This window comes from Mytilus californianus, unplaced genomic scaffold, assembly GCF_021869535.1.
Source record: "Mytilus californianus isolate M0D057914Y unplaced genomic scaffold, xbMytCali1.0.p SCAF_3, whole genome shotgun sequence".
NCBI lineage: Eukaryota > Metazoa > Mollusca > Bivalvia > Mytilida > Mytilidae > Mytilus > Mytilus californianus.
This window is the reverse complement of record NW_026262679.1, coordinates 129,809,525-129,817,373: the sequence shown is the minus strand read 5'-3', so window position 1 is coordinate 129,817,373 and position 7,849 is coordinate 129,809,525. Positions and strand designations below refer to the sequence as shown.

The 7,849-nt window shown below is 32.2% G+C and overlaps 1 long non-coding RNA gene across 1 annotated transcript in view; it reads right to left on the bottom strand.

The window, feature by feature from the left end:
* Positions 1–1,266: 1,266 nt before the first annotated feature.
* The window catches only part of LOC127736206 (uncharacterized), a 56,925-nt gene continuing 50,342 nt past the window's right edge, over positions 1,267–7,849 (bottom strand). The window contains exons 3-4 of the long non-coding RNA XR_007998851.1: positions 1,598–1,615; positions 1,267–1,303 (exon numbers count right to left, since the gene is read on the bottom strand). This is a non-coding gene — a long non-coding RNA (uncharacterized LOC127736206). The remainder of the gene's footprint in view (positions 1,304–1,597; positions 1,616–7,849) is intronic.

Genomic DNA, 7,849 nt, shown 5'->3' with positions numbered 1-7,849 from the left:
AAGGATACGAGGTATCCATCCATGACACAAAATCAGTTCATGTACAGCAAAAAAAATACACACAAAAAAGCAAAGGATCAGTGCTTTTATTGCTGTTCTTCATTTCAAAGTCACAGTGAGGCCTTCAACAAGGATAAAAAAAACTCTCACCTAACTGCAAGTCTAAGACGGCCCCTATCATCTGCTTGAGCGGAATTCTTCGCAAAAATAATTTGGATAGATTTTGTAAGATGTAAAACTACCTAATCGGGACCGATCAAAACAGAACATACTGGAAAGTAGTACATATTTAAAACTAATATGTATATATATAGATTTATCTAAGAAAACTTCAACACAAATTTAATGCATGGATTATATTTTATATCAAAGTTATAAAAAAGAATACCATTCGTTGTTGAAGAGATTCTGTGTTTAATATCCTACAACACAAAACAAATAAATGTTATAGCATTACATTGACCTTTCGAAGTTATCGTTCTGTGCTGTCTCTTTCGCATTTATGTCTAAATTTCTAATTTCAGTTATTTCAATCAGAACTTTTTTAACAATTATTTTTACATTCTTTTATTGTTTTGTTGGTTTGTTGTATTGATGTTGGTGTGTTTCCCTCGGTTTTGGTTTGTAACCCGGATTTGTTTTCGCTTTATCGATTTATGACTATTGAACATCGGTATACTACTGTTGCCTTTATTTATTCTATTCCTCTTTTTTGTCGTATTTTTTATCTACGTGCATGTATATATTTACAGTAGGTTTACAATTCATACAAATACTAATTGCTTTTGACTGAAAGTCAAAACACGTTATATGTATTCAATTGTGTATAATTACATGGCATACGATTCCGAACATGAAATTAATTTTGGTTGACCGATTGCATTCTAAAAGTAATAATATTCCAGCATATCTATGTCCGTTCGTGATATCATTAACAACATTTAAACATTGCATAGAATAAACAAACATACGGCTTGATCTAGTTCGTAATTTTCACAGTTGTAGCATAACAATGAAAATGCAAGACTTGAATATGTCTTTAAGTGATTCAATAAAGATCTTTAAGCGTTAAACTGTTGTACATTATTAGTGTAATGTGCTTTCGCGCTTCATTCAGAAATGGCATCGGTCAATACTTTGAAATCGAGTATAAAACAACAACAAGCAATTAATTTTTAAAAAAATGAAACCAATTCTATATAAAAGCAACCAAGAAAAAAAAGTCATTATTTATTTAAAACAGAAATAATCTTACCTTTTCCCTTTCCATATCCATATCCACCACCGTAACCGCCATATCCACCTCCATAACCACCAAATACACCACCGTAACCTCCATAACCACCATAACCGCCGTATCCACCTCCGTACCCACCAAACCCACGACCGTAACCACCAAAGCCACCACCATAACCACCGTAACCACCATAACCGCCGTATCCACCTCCGTACCCACCAAACCCACGACCGTAACCACCAAAGCCACCACCATAACCGCCATATCCACCTCCATAACCACCATATCCACCACCAAATCCACCATATCCTCCATATCCACCTAATCTACCATATCCTCCGAATCCAAGTCCGAATCCACCATATCCTCCGTATCCACCTCCGTATCCACCTCTTCCATATCCTATTCCATATCCTCCTTTATAGGAGGCGCTGACTGCGCTACATATGACCAGGAGTATACCAACTAAAATCTGCATTCTGCAATAGACGAGAACACTATATGGACCGTTATGGAATATAAGTATAGTGGATATGTTCCAATTGTCGTAACTACAATCCCCCTTTCCCAAAATGTGACCTACCACATTAGACTTATTGCCGGGTTTGTACCAACATGACGGGTTACAAATATGGAGCAGGATCTGCTTACCCCCAGGAGCACCTGCGATCACTCTTAGTTTTTGGCGGGGTTCGTGTTGCTCAGTTATAGTTTTCTATGTTGTGTTTTGTTGTTTGTCTGTTTGTCTGTGTGTCTATTTCATTTTAGCCATTGCGTTGTCAATTTTTTTTTTTTTTTTCTTTTTGACTCATGAGTTTGAATATCTCTTTGGTATGTTTTGCCCTCTCTTCTATAAAATTACGAATTATTTGATAGGAGAATCACGAATAAAACAGTCTGAAGTTAAGCTAGACTATTTTGTTATGCGTGTCCCGATCAAATACCACAGAGTGTTGAGAACATGACTGTACTGATGTTTCACGTAAAAAATACAATCTTTTATCTCGTGATGCTAAATCAATTGTCAGCATTAGACTGAAGATATGCACCACCAAAAAATTTCAAAACAGTTGTATCTGATATTTGCTCTGAATATCAATGTATACAAATATTGTGGTGTGACTGGAAACTATTCATATAGACCAAAAACAGTATTTGAACAACAGCAGGTCATTGTAAAGCCTTCGATAGTTAATAAAATTCATACTTTTAAAGAAACAGTGATTCATAAATGTGAAATAATTCATAAAAAGTAAAATAATAAAAATACCGAAAATTCAAAACGGAAAGTCCTCTATCAAATAGGAATATCAAAAGTTCAAAGACATTAAACGAATGGAAACCAATTGTAGCATTGGTACAGGTATTTCCTGATGTAGAATATGGTGGATTAAAACACTTGTATAACAGTCAAATATAAATGTATCATATTGACAACAATGTGTCAACAAAAACAATAGACATAATAGATAAAAATGTTAGAAATTGGGGTACAGCAGTCAACATTGCTGTATTATCTTTAAAATATTATAAAAACAGAATTTCAACAACGAAAAACAAAATGGAAAAACAAAGAACTGATTTATGTTTATGACAGACAGCAACCAACACAAACTACAGGATATCATGATCATTCTTGTGGATATTATTATAGTCGTTTGATCATGCAAGTGTTTTTATCTTAACAAGACAAACATAGCTTTATCTTTTTTTTTTGTAATAAATTATTTGTACTCATTCAAACAATACCATTTGTTATTATAGCAATAAAATATTTTTCTAATACTGCATATGTAATACTACGATTTGGAGTACACATTTTGAGTAATCTGTATATTCAATACAATCATTGTAAATCGTGGTTTTCAGCCATTAGTGATGGTATCGATATCAGTCACGGTTACAAAGGCTTTATCAAACCTCTGACATACAAGACGTCTTGTCATCGATATCAGTCACCGTTGTAAAGGCTTTTGTCAAAGGCCTAATCTGTTTTACGTCATTCCAAGTGAAAAAAATTAAGTACATAATAAAGTATATAACATATGGCTTTTCCAGTATCAAGAACCATATCAACCATCAACAAATATAATCCCTCGAGTAGAGTTCTCTGGATCCTTTTGGTGTCCCGAGTTGTTACAGGTATGATATTGAAAAAAAAAACTGTAGGGTATTCTCTTATCTTATGTCCGTACGGTGACATCGGTATCCCTAACGCGCTTCAAAGTGAGGAACTGAAAGTTTGTGCAATGATATCAAACAAGTTTCAGTTTTATTAAACAAGTGACTTATATTGCCCATTTGTGCTGATTTGTAGAGCAGAGAACCATATGATAAACGTGTCAAAACTATGGAGTTATAAATGTATTGCAAAAAGAAAGTTTTTACATCGAGAAGCTGCGTCAAATGCCTTTCGGGTTGTGCTAAATTACGGGAAATAAATCTCATTTCGTACTTCAACCACATATGTGAAAATGTTTCAGCTTCAAAATGAACCATCATTTATCTCCTATTTAACGATATGGACAGAGGAATTGAAATGAATTGCGCATCTTTATCCATCTAGACGTCGATTGTTCTTATGTTTTGGGCTGCTGTTTTATTAACGTTTACGCCACAATTCGTTTTTTTTTCCACCTGTATGTTTTTCAAACTCATAGATTACCTTATCTTATTCTCTTAGATATTGTCACGTGCTAAATAAAAAGTTTACTTCTCGTAAACTATATTTTAATTCTGTAATTGTTTTTATATCACTTTTAGTTATATAATATCTATAATATTAGAAATCAGCCTACTTGATACGTTTTATCATTTTTTGCAACTTGTATAATTATTTCTGTGTCAGAAGACCTTTTCCGGGCAAACCTTTATTCGAAACTCTCGAAGCCGAATATTTGAAAGCCAAGGATGTATAAGAACCGAAAAATGTGAAAAGTTATACGACCAAACAGGACCAAAAAATTAATTTTCTCGCTGTGTTGAAGACCCATTGGTGGCCTTCTGCTGTTTTCTGTTCTTTGGTCGGGTTGTTGTCTCTTTGAAATATTCCCCATTTCCATTTTCAATTTTATCATTGATAATCAATGCAAATTCTTAAATCTAGAGATGATAGAAAATGATCATCTGCATATAATAGACAAACATCAATAGTAAGTACCTATTCATTTTACTAGTAAAAAAATGGACTTTAGTCAAGTAATATCCTTGCATTTTACAAAAGTAGTGCAAGTAATTCAAAACCAAATACTATAATCATTATGGTTTGAAAACCATTAAGTGGAAAGACGGTACATAGTCTTTATTTCACAAAAAGATAAAACTTCACAAGGTTCTTTGATAACTTATGATTTTCAAACTTTTTGATATTGTAAAAGATCTTAGATATACTACAACGATACTACAAATAATACTTCAATGAGACAGAATTTAAACGAGAAAAAGATCTTTTATTGTTGACAGCTGCATGTCATTTACTTGCGGATTCCTCTTGCAATGGTTAGCGATAAGGAAATATTTTATGTAAAAGGTGGCAATTAGAATACTTGTGTCGTGCCATATGTCTTAAAAAATATATTCAAAAGTTTCTTAACTTTAAAAATCGACAAAAGTTAAATACATTTTGTACTATAAATCGAGATTGGGCCGTTAACTATTAGCTATACAGACTATACAGTTTATTTTGCAATGATAAAATAAAGAAACTTACTTGCTTTGGTACGATCGTCCAGTGTTGTGCTGAATGAATGGCTCTAGAAGCTTTAAATAGTGCTCGTTTAATAATAAAACAATGATGTATTTTACACATATTACCACAAATCAATCAAATTAATGTATGCATTTTGATACTGAAAATTATTTACAATCAACAATTGATCAAAATAGTTTGTTTTTTATGAGAGAAATAATCCTTTTTAATCATGATAAATTTTTGAAAGTCATAGACTGACAGATTTTGTTAAATATTTGTCAGCAATATGGTTAAAACATTTAACATATAACCATTATATTCCTAATTACTTTACGAATCAATCAAATGACTTAGTGTTTTATAAATGGTGTTGCGTCCTGAAGCCTTTCTGGCTTTTCTTTACTTCAGAACGCTCAAATATAAAGATTTTCAAAGTCAAAGATGTGTATATACTTAGGGAGAAATATTATTCATTGGTGTTATCAGAAATAATAGTATCTAACTAGTTTTTTTTACCTTAAAAGTTATATATTTTAATACAATATTAATTATTACATAGTTCGGACTTGTGATTCATTCTTGCAAACTGACATAATTGTTATACAACAAGAATATTAAGACAATAAATGTTAATATACAATAAAGATAAGCAACACGACGGGTGCCACATGTGGAGCAGGATCTGCTTACCCTTCCGGGGCACCTGAGATCACCCCCATTTTTTGGTGGGGTTCGTGTTGCTTAGTCTTTAGTTTTCTATGTTGTGTCATCTGTACTATCATTTGTCTGTTTGTTTTTTTTATTTTTGGCCATGGCGTTGTCAGTTTGTTTTCGATCTATGAGTTTAACTGTCCCCCTGGTATCTTTTGTCCCTCTTTTAATGACTATTCTCGTTTGAATTGTTTTCATACAACACTTTTCTCGCTAGGTTTGGACAGTGTTCTAACGGTGGTTACGCAATCGTTTTAATTTTGTTTACAAATGGATGCGATCGACACACGTGGAGATGTGGATGTTCACAAAGTCAAAAGGTATGTTATTCTGTAAACATGTAATTATTTCGTGTAGTTACCGTCTTCTTTGCATTTAAAACTTTTAATTTATTTGTGAAAAAGTTTTCTAGATTTCATCATGTCAAATAAAGGCAACAGTAGTATACCGCTGTTCGAAAAACAAATCCGGGTTACAAACTAAAACTGAGGGAAACACATCAAATATAAGAGGAGAACTACGACACAACAGAAACACAACATTAAAATGTAACACACACAGAAACGAACTATAATATAACAATGGCCATTTTCCTGACTTGGTACAGGACATTTTAAGAAAAAATGTTGGGTTGAACCTGGTTTTGTGGCTAGCCAAACCTCCCGCATTTTTATAGCAAACACTTTTCTGAATTTATTTTTAAGGAAAACTTGAATCTGAAATTTTGTAATCAATAGATGTAATAGAAGTACTTTTACTATTTGATCAAAAGGGAACTAAAAAGAATAGCTGAATTTATTTTCAGTCAAATTTATACACTGTTAGGAATCTGACCCCAACTAGATTTGCTCTCTAATTTATCTATATCAATGTTGATACATCATCTGGTCACATGTAAGTATGTTGTATTTTAAGTATGGTAATGCCTGACAAGTTAGGTAGGCAGCTTCATTTTAACATAATTGACATAAAGCGACGAGGCCTAAAGAAAACCTAGGCCAACTTCTCTTATATCTAGAATTGTTTACGGTTTAGGTATTAAAACTGCTCATATACGGGGGAAAAAGGATGTGATGTACTGCAAGGCAACTCAAGGCAAACAATTGACTTTAATTGATGTTCCTCATCTCAAAGTCACAGTAAGCCTATTACCCTGAATCAAAAGATCACATATTATTGCCAAAATCAAAGACAGTCTCTATCAATAATAAAGAGCAGTATAAATTGCTAGATGTCTATAGAGTAGCTCCAGTGTGTATGGAAATATTACACAGATATAGGGTAGTATCAACAGAATACTGACTAAACAGGACAGAAAAAACTAATAAATACTATCACAAATTGCCAGTACACTTCATTGCAATTATGATGGAAACTCAATTGAAACAAAAGCTGTTTTACAAAAAAGAATTTAGAATGATTGCATTAAATTTGAAACTACTTCACCCTTCAGACATAGTGGGTTGCTTTATCACTGATATATTAACATATTAATATATCAACTGCAGGACAGAAAGATTATTATTATCAAGCTTGGTTTATATGATGTCTCTGGTAAAAAACAACAAAATCTATAAGCAAATATAAAATGCATAGACTTGAAGAGGTGTTGTTGAATGTATCCTTGTTGATAATTAAGCAAACAGGATGACCTCCAGATATTTTATTAAAAATTTTAAATTTAAAAATTAAAAATACAATCTAAATTTTAAATAAATCATATTGAATAATTCGATATATGGCTATGGTCTCTATCTATACTACATAGTACACCATAGATGGCATGTAATACATGTGCATATTTTTCTTCGTATCATCAGTGTTTAAAACATCTGTTAGTTGCTTTTTTCTATTGGAGCAATAACACCATTGTTTTCCCCTATTAGTCTATGTTAAATTGTTAAAATATTTTATAGAAACACCAAATAAAAAAGAGTGGTGCTTTAAAACATCCAAGATATATGTCTATGAATCAGAAATTGTTAAATGCAATGAAATGTAAGATAAACTTCCTACATCAGTCAAATTCAAAGGAATATTTTTTTTTACCCTTTTTCGTATGAAACTGGATGTGACGTAATATTATTTGGTGGTATCAGACCTAAACTAAAACTGGTCAGGGTTTAATCTTATTGAAAAAATATTGTTCATTTATTCAACCTTGCTTTAATATTTAAGATGAATATTTCAAATGCTTCAAATTCTAAATA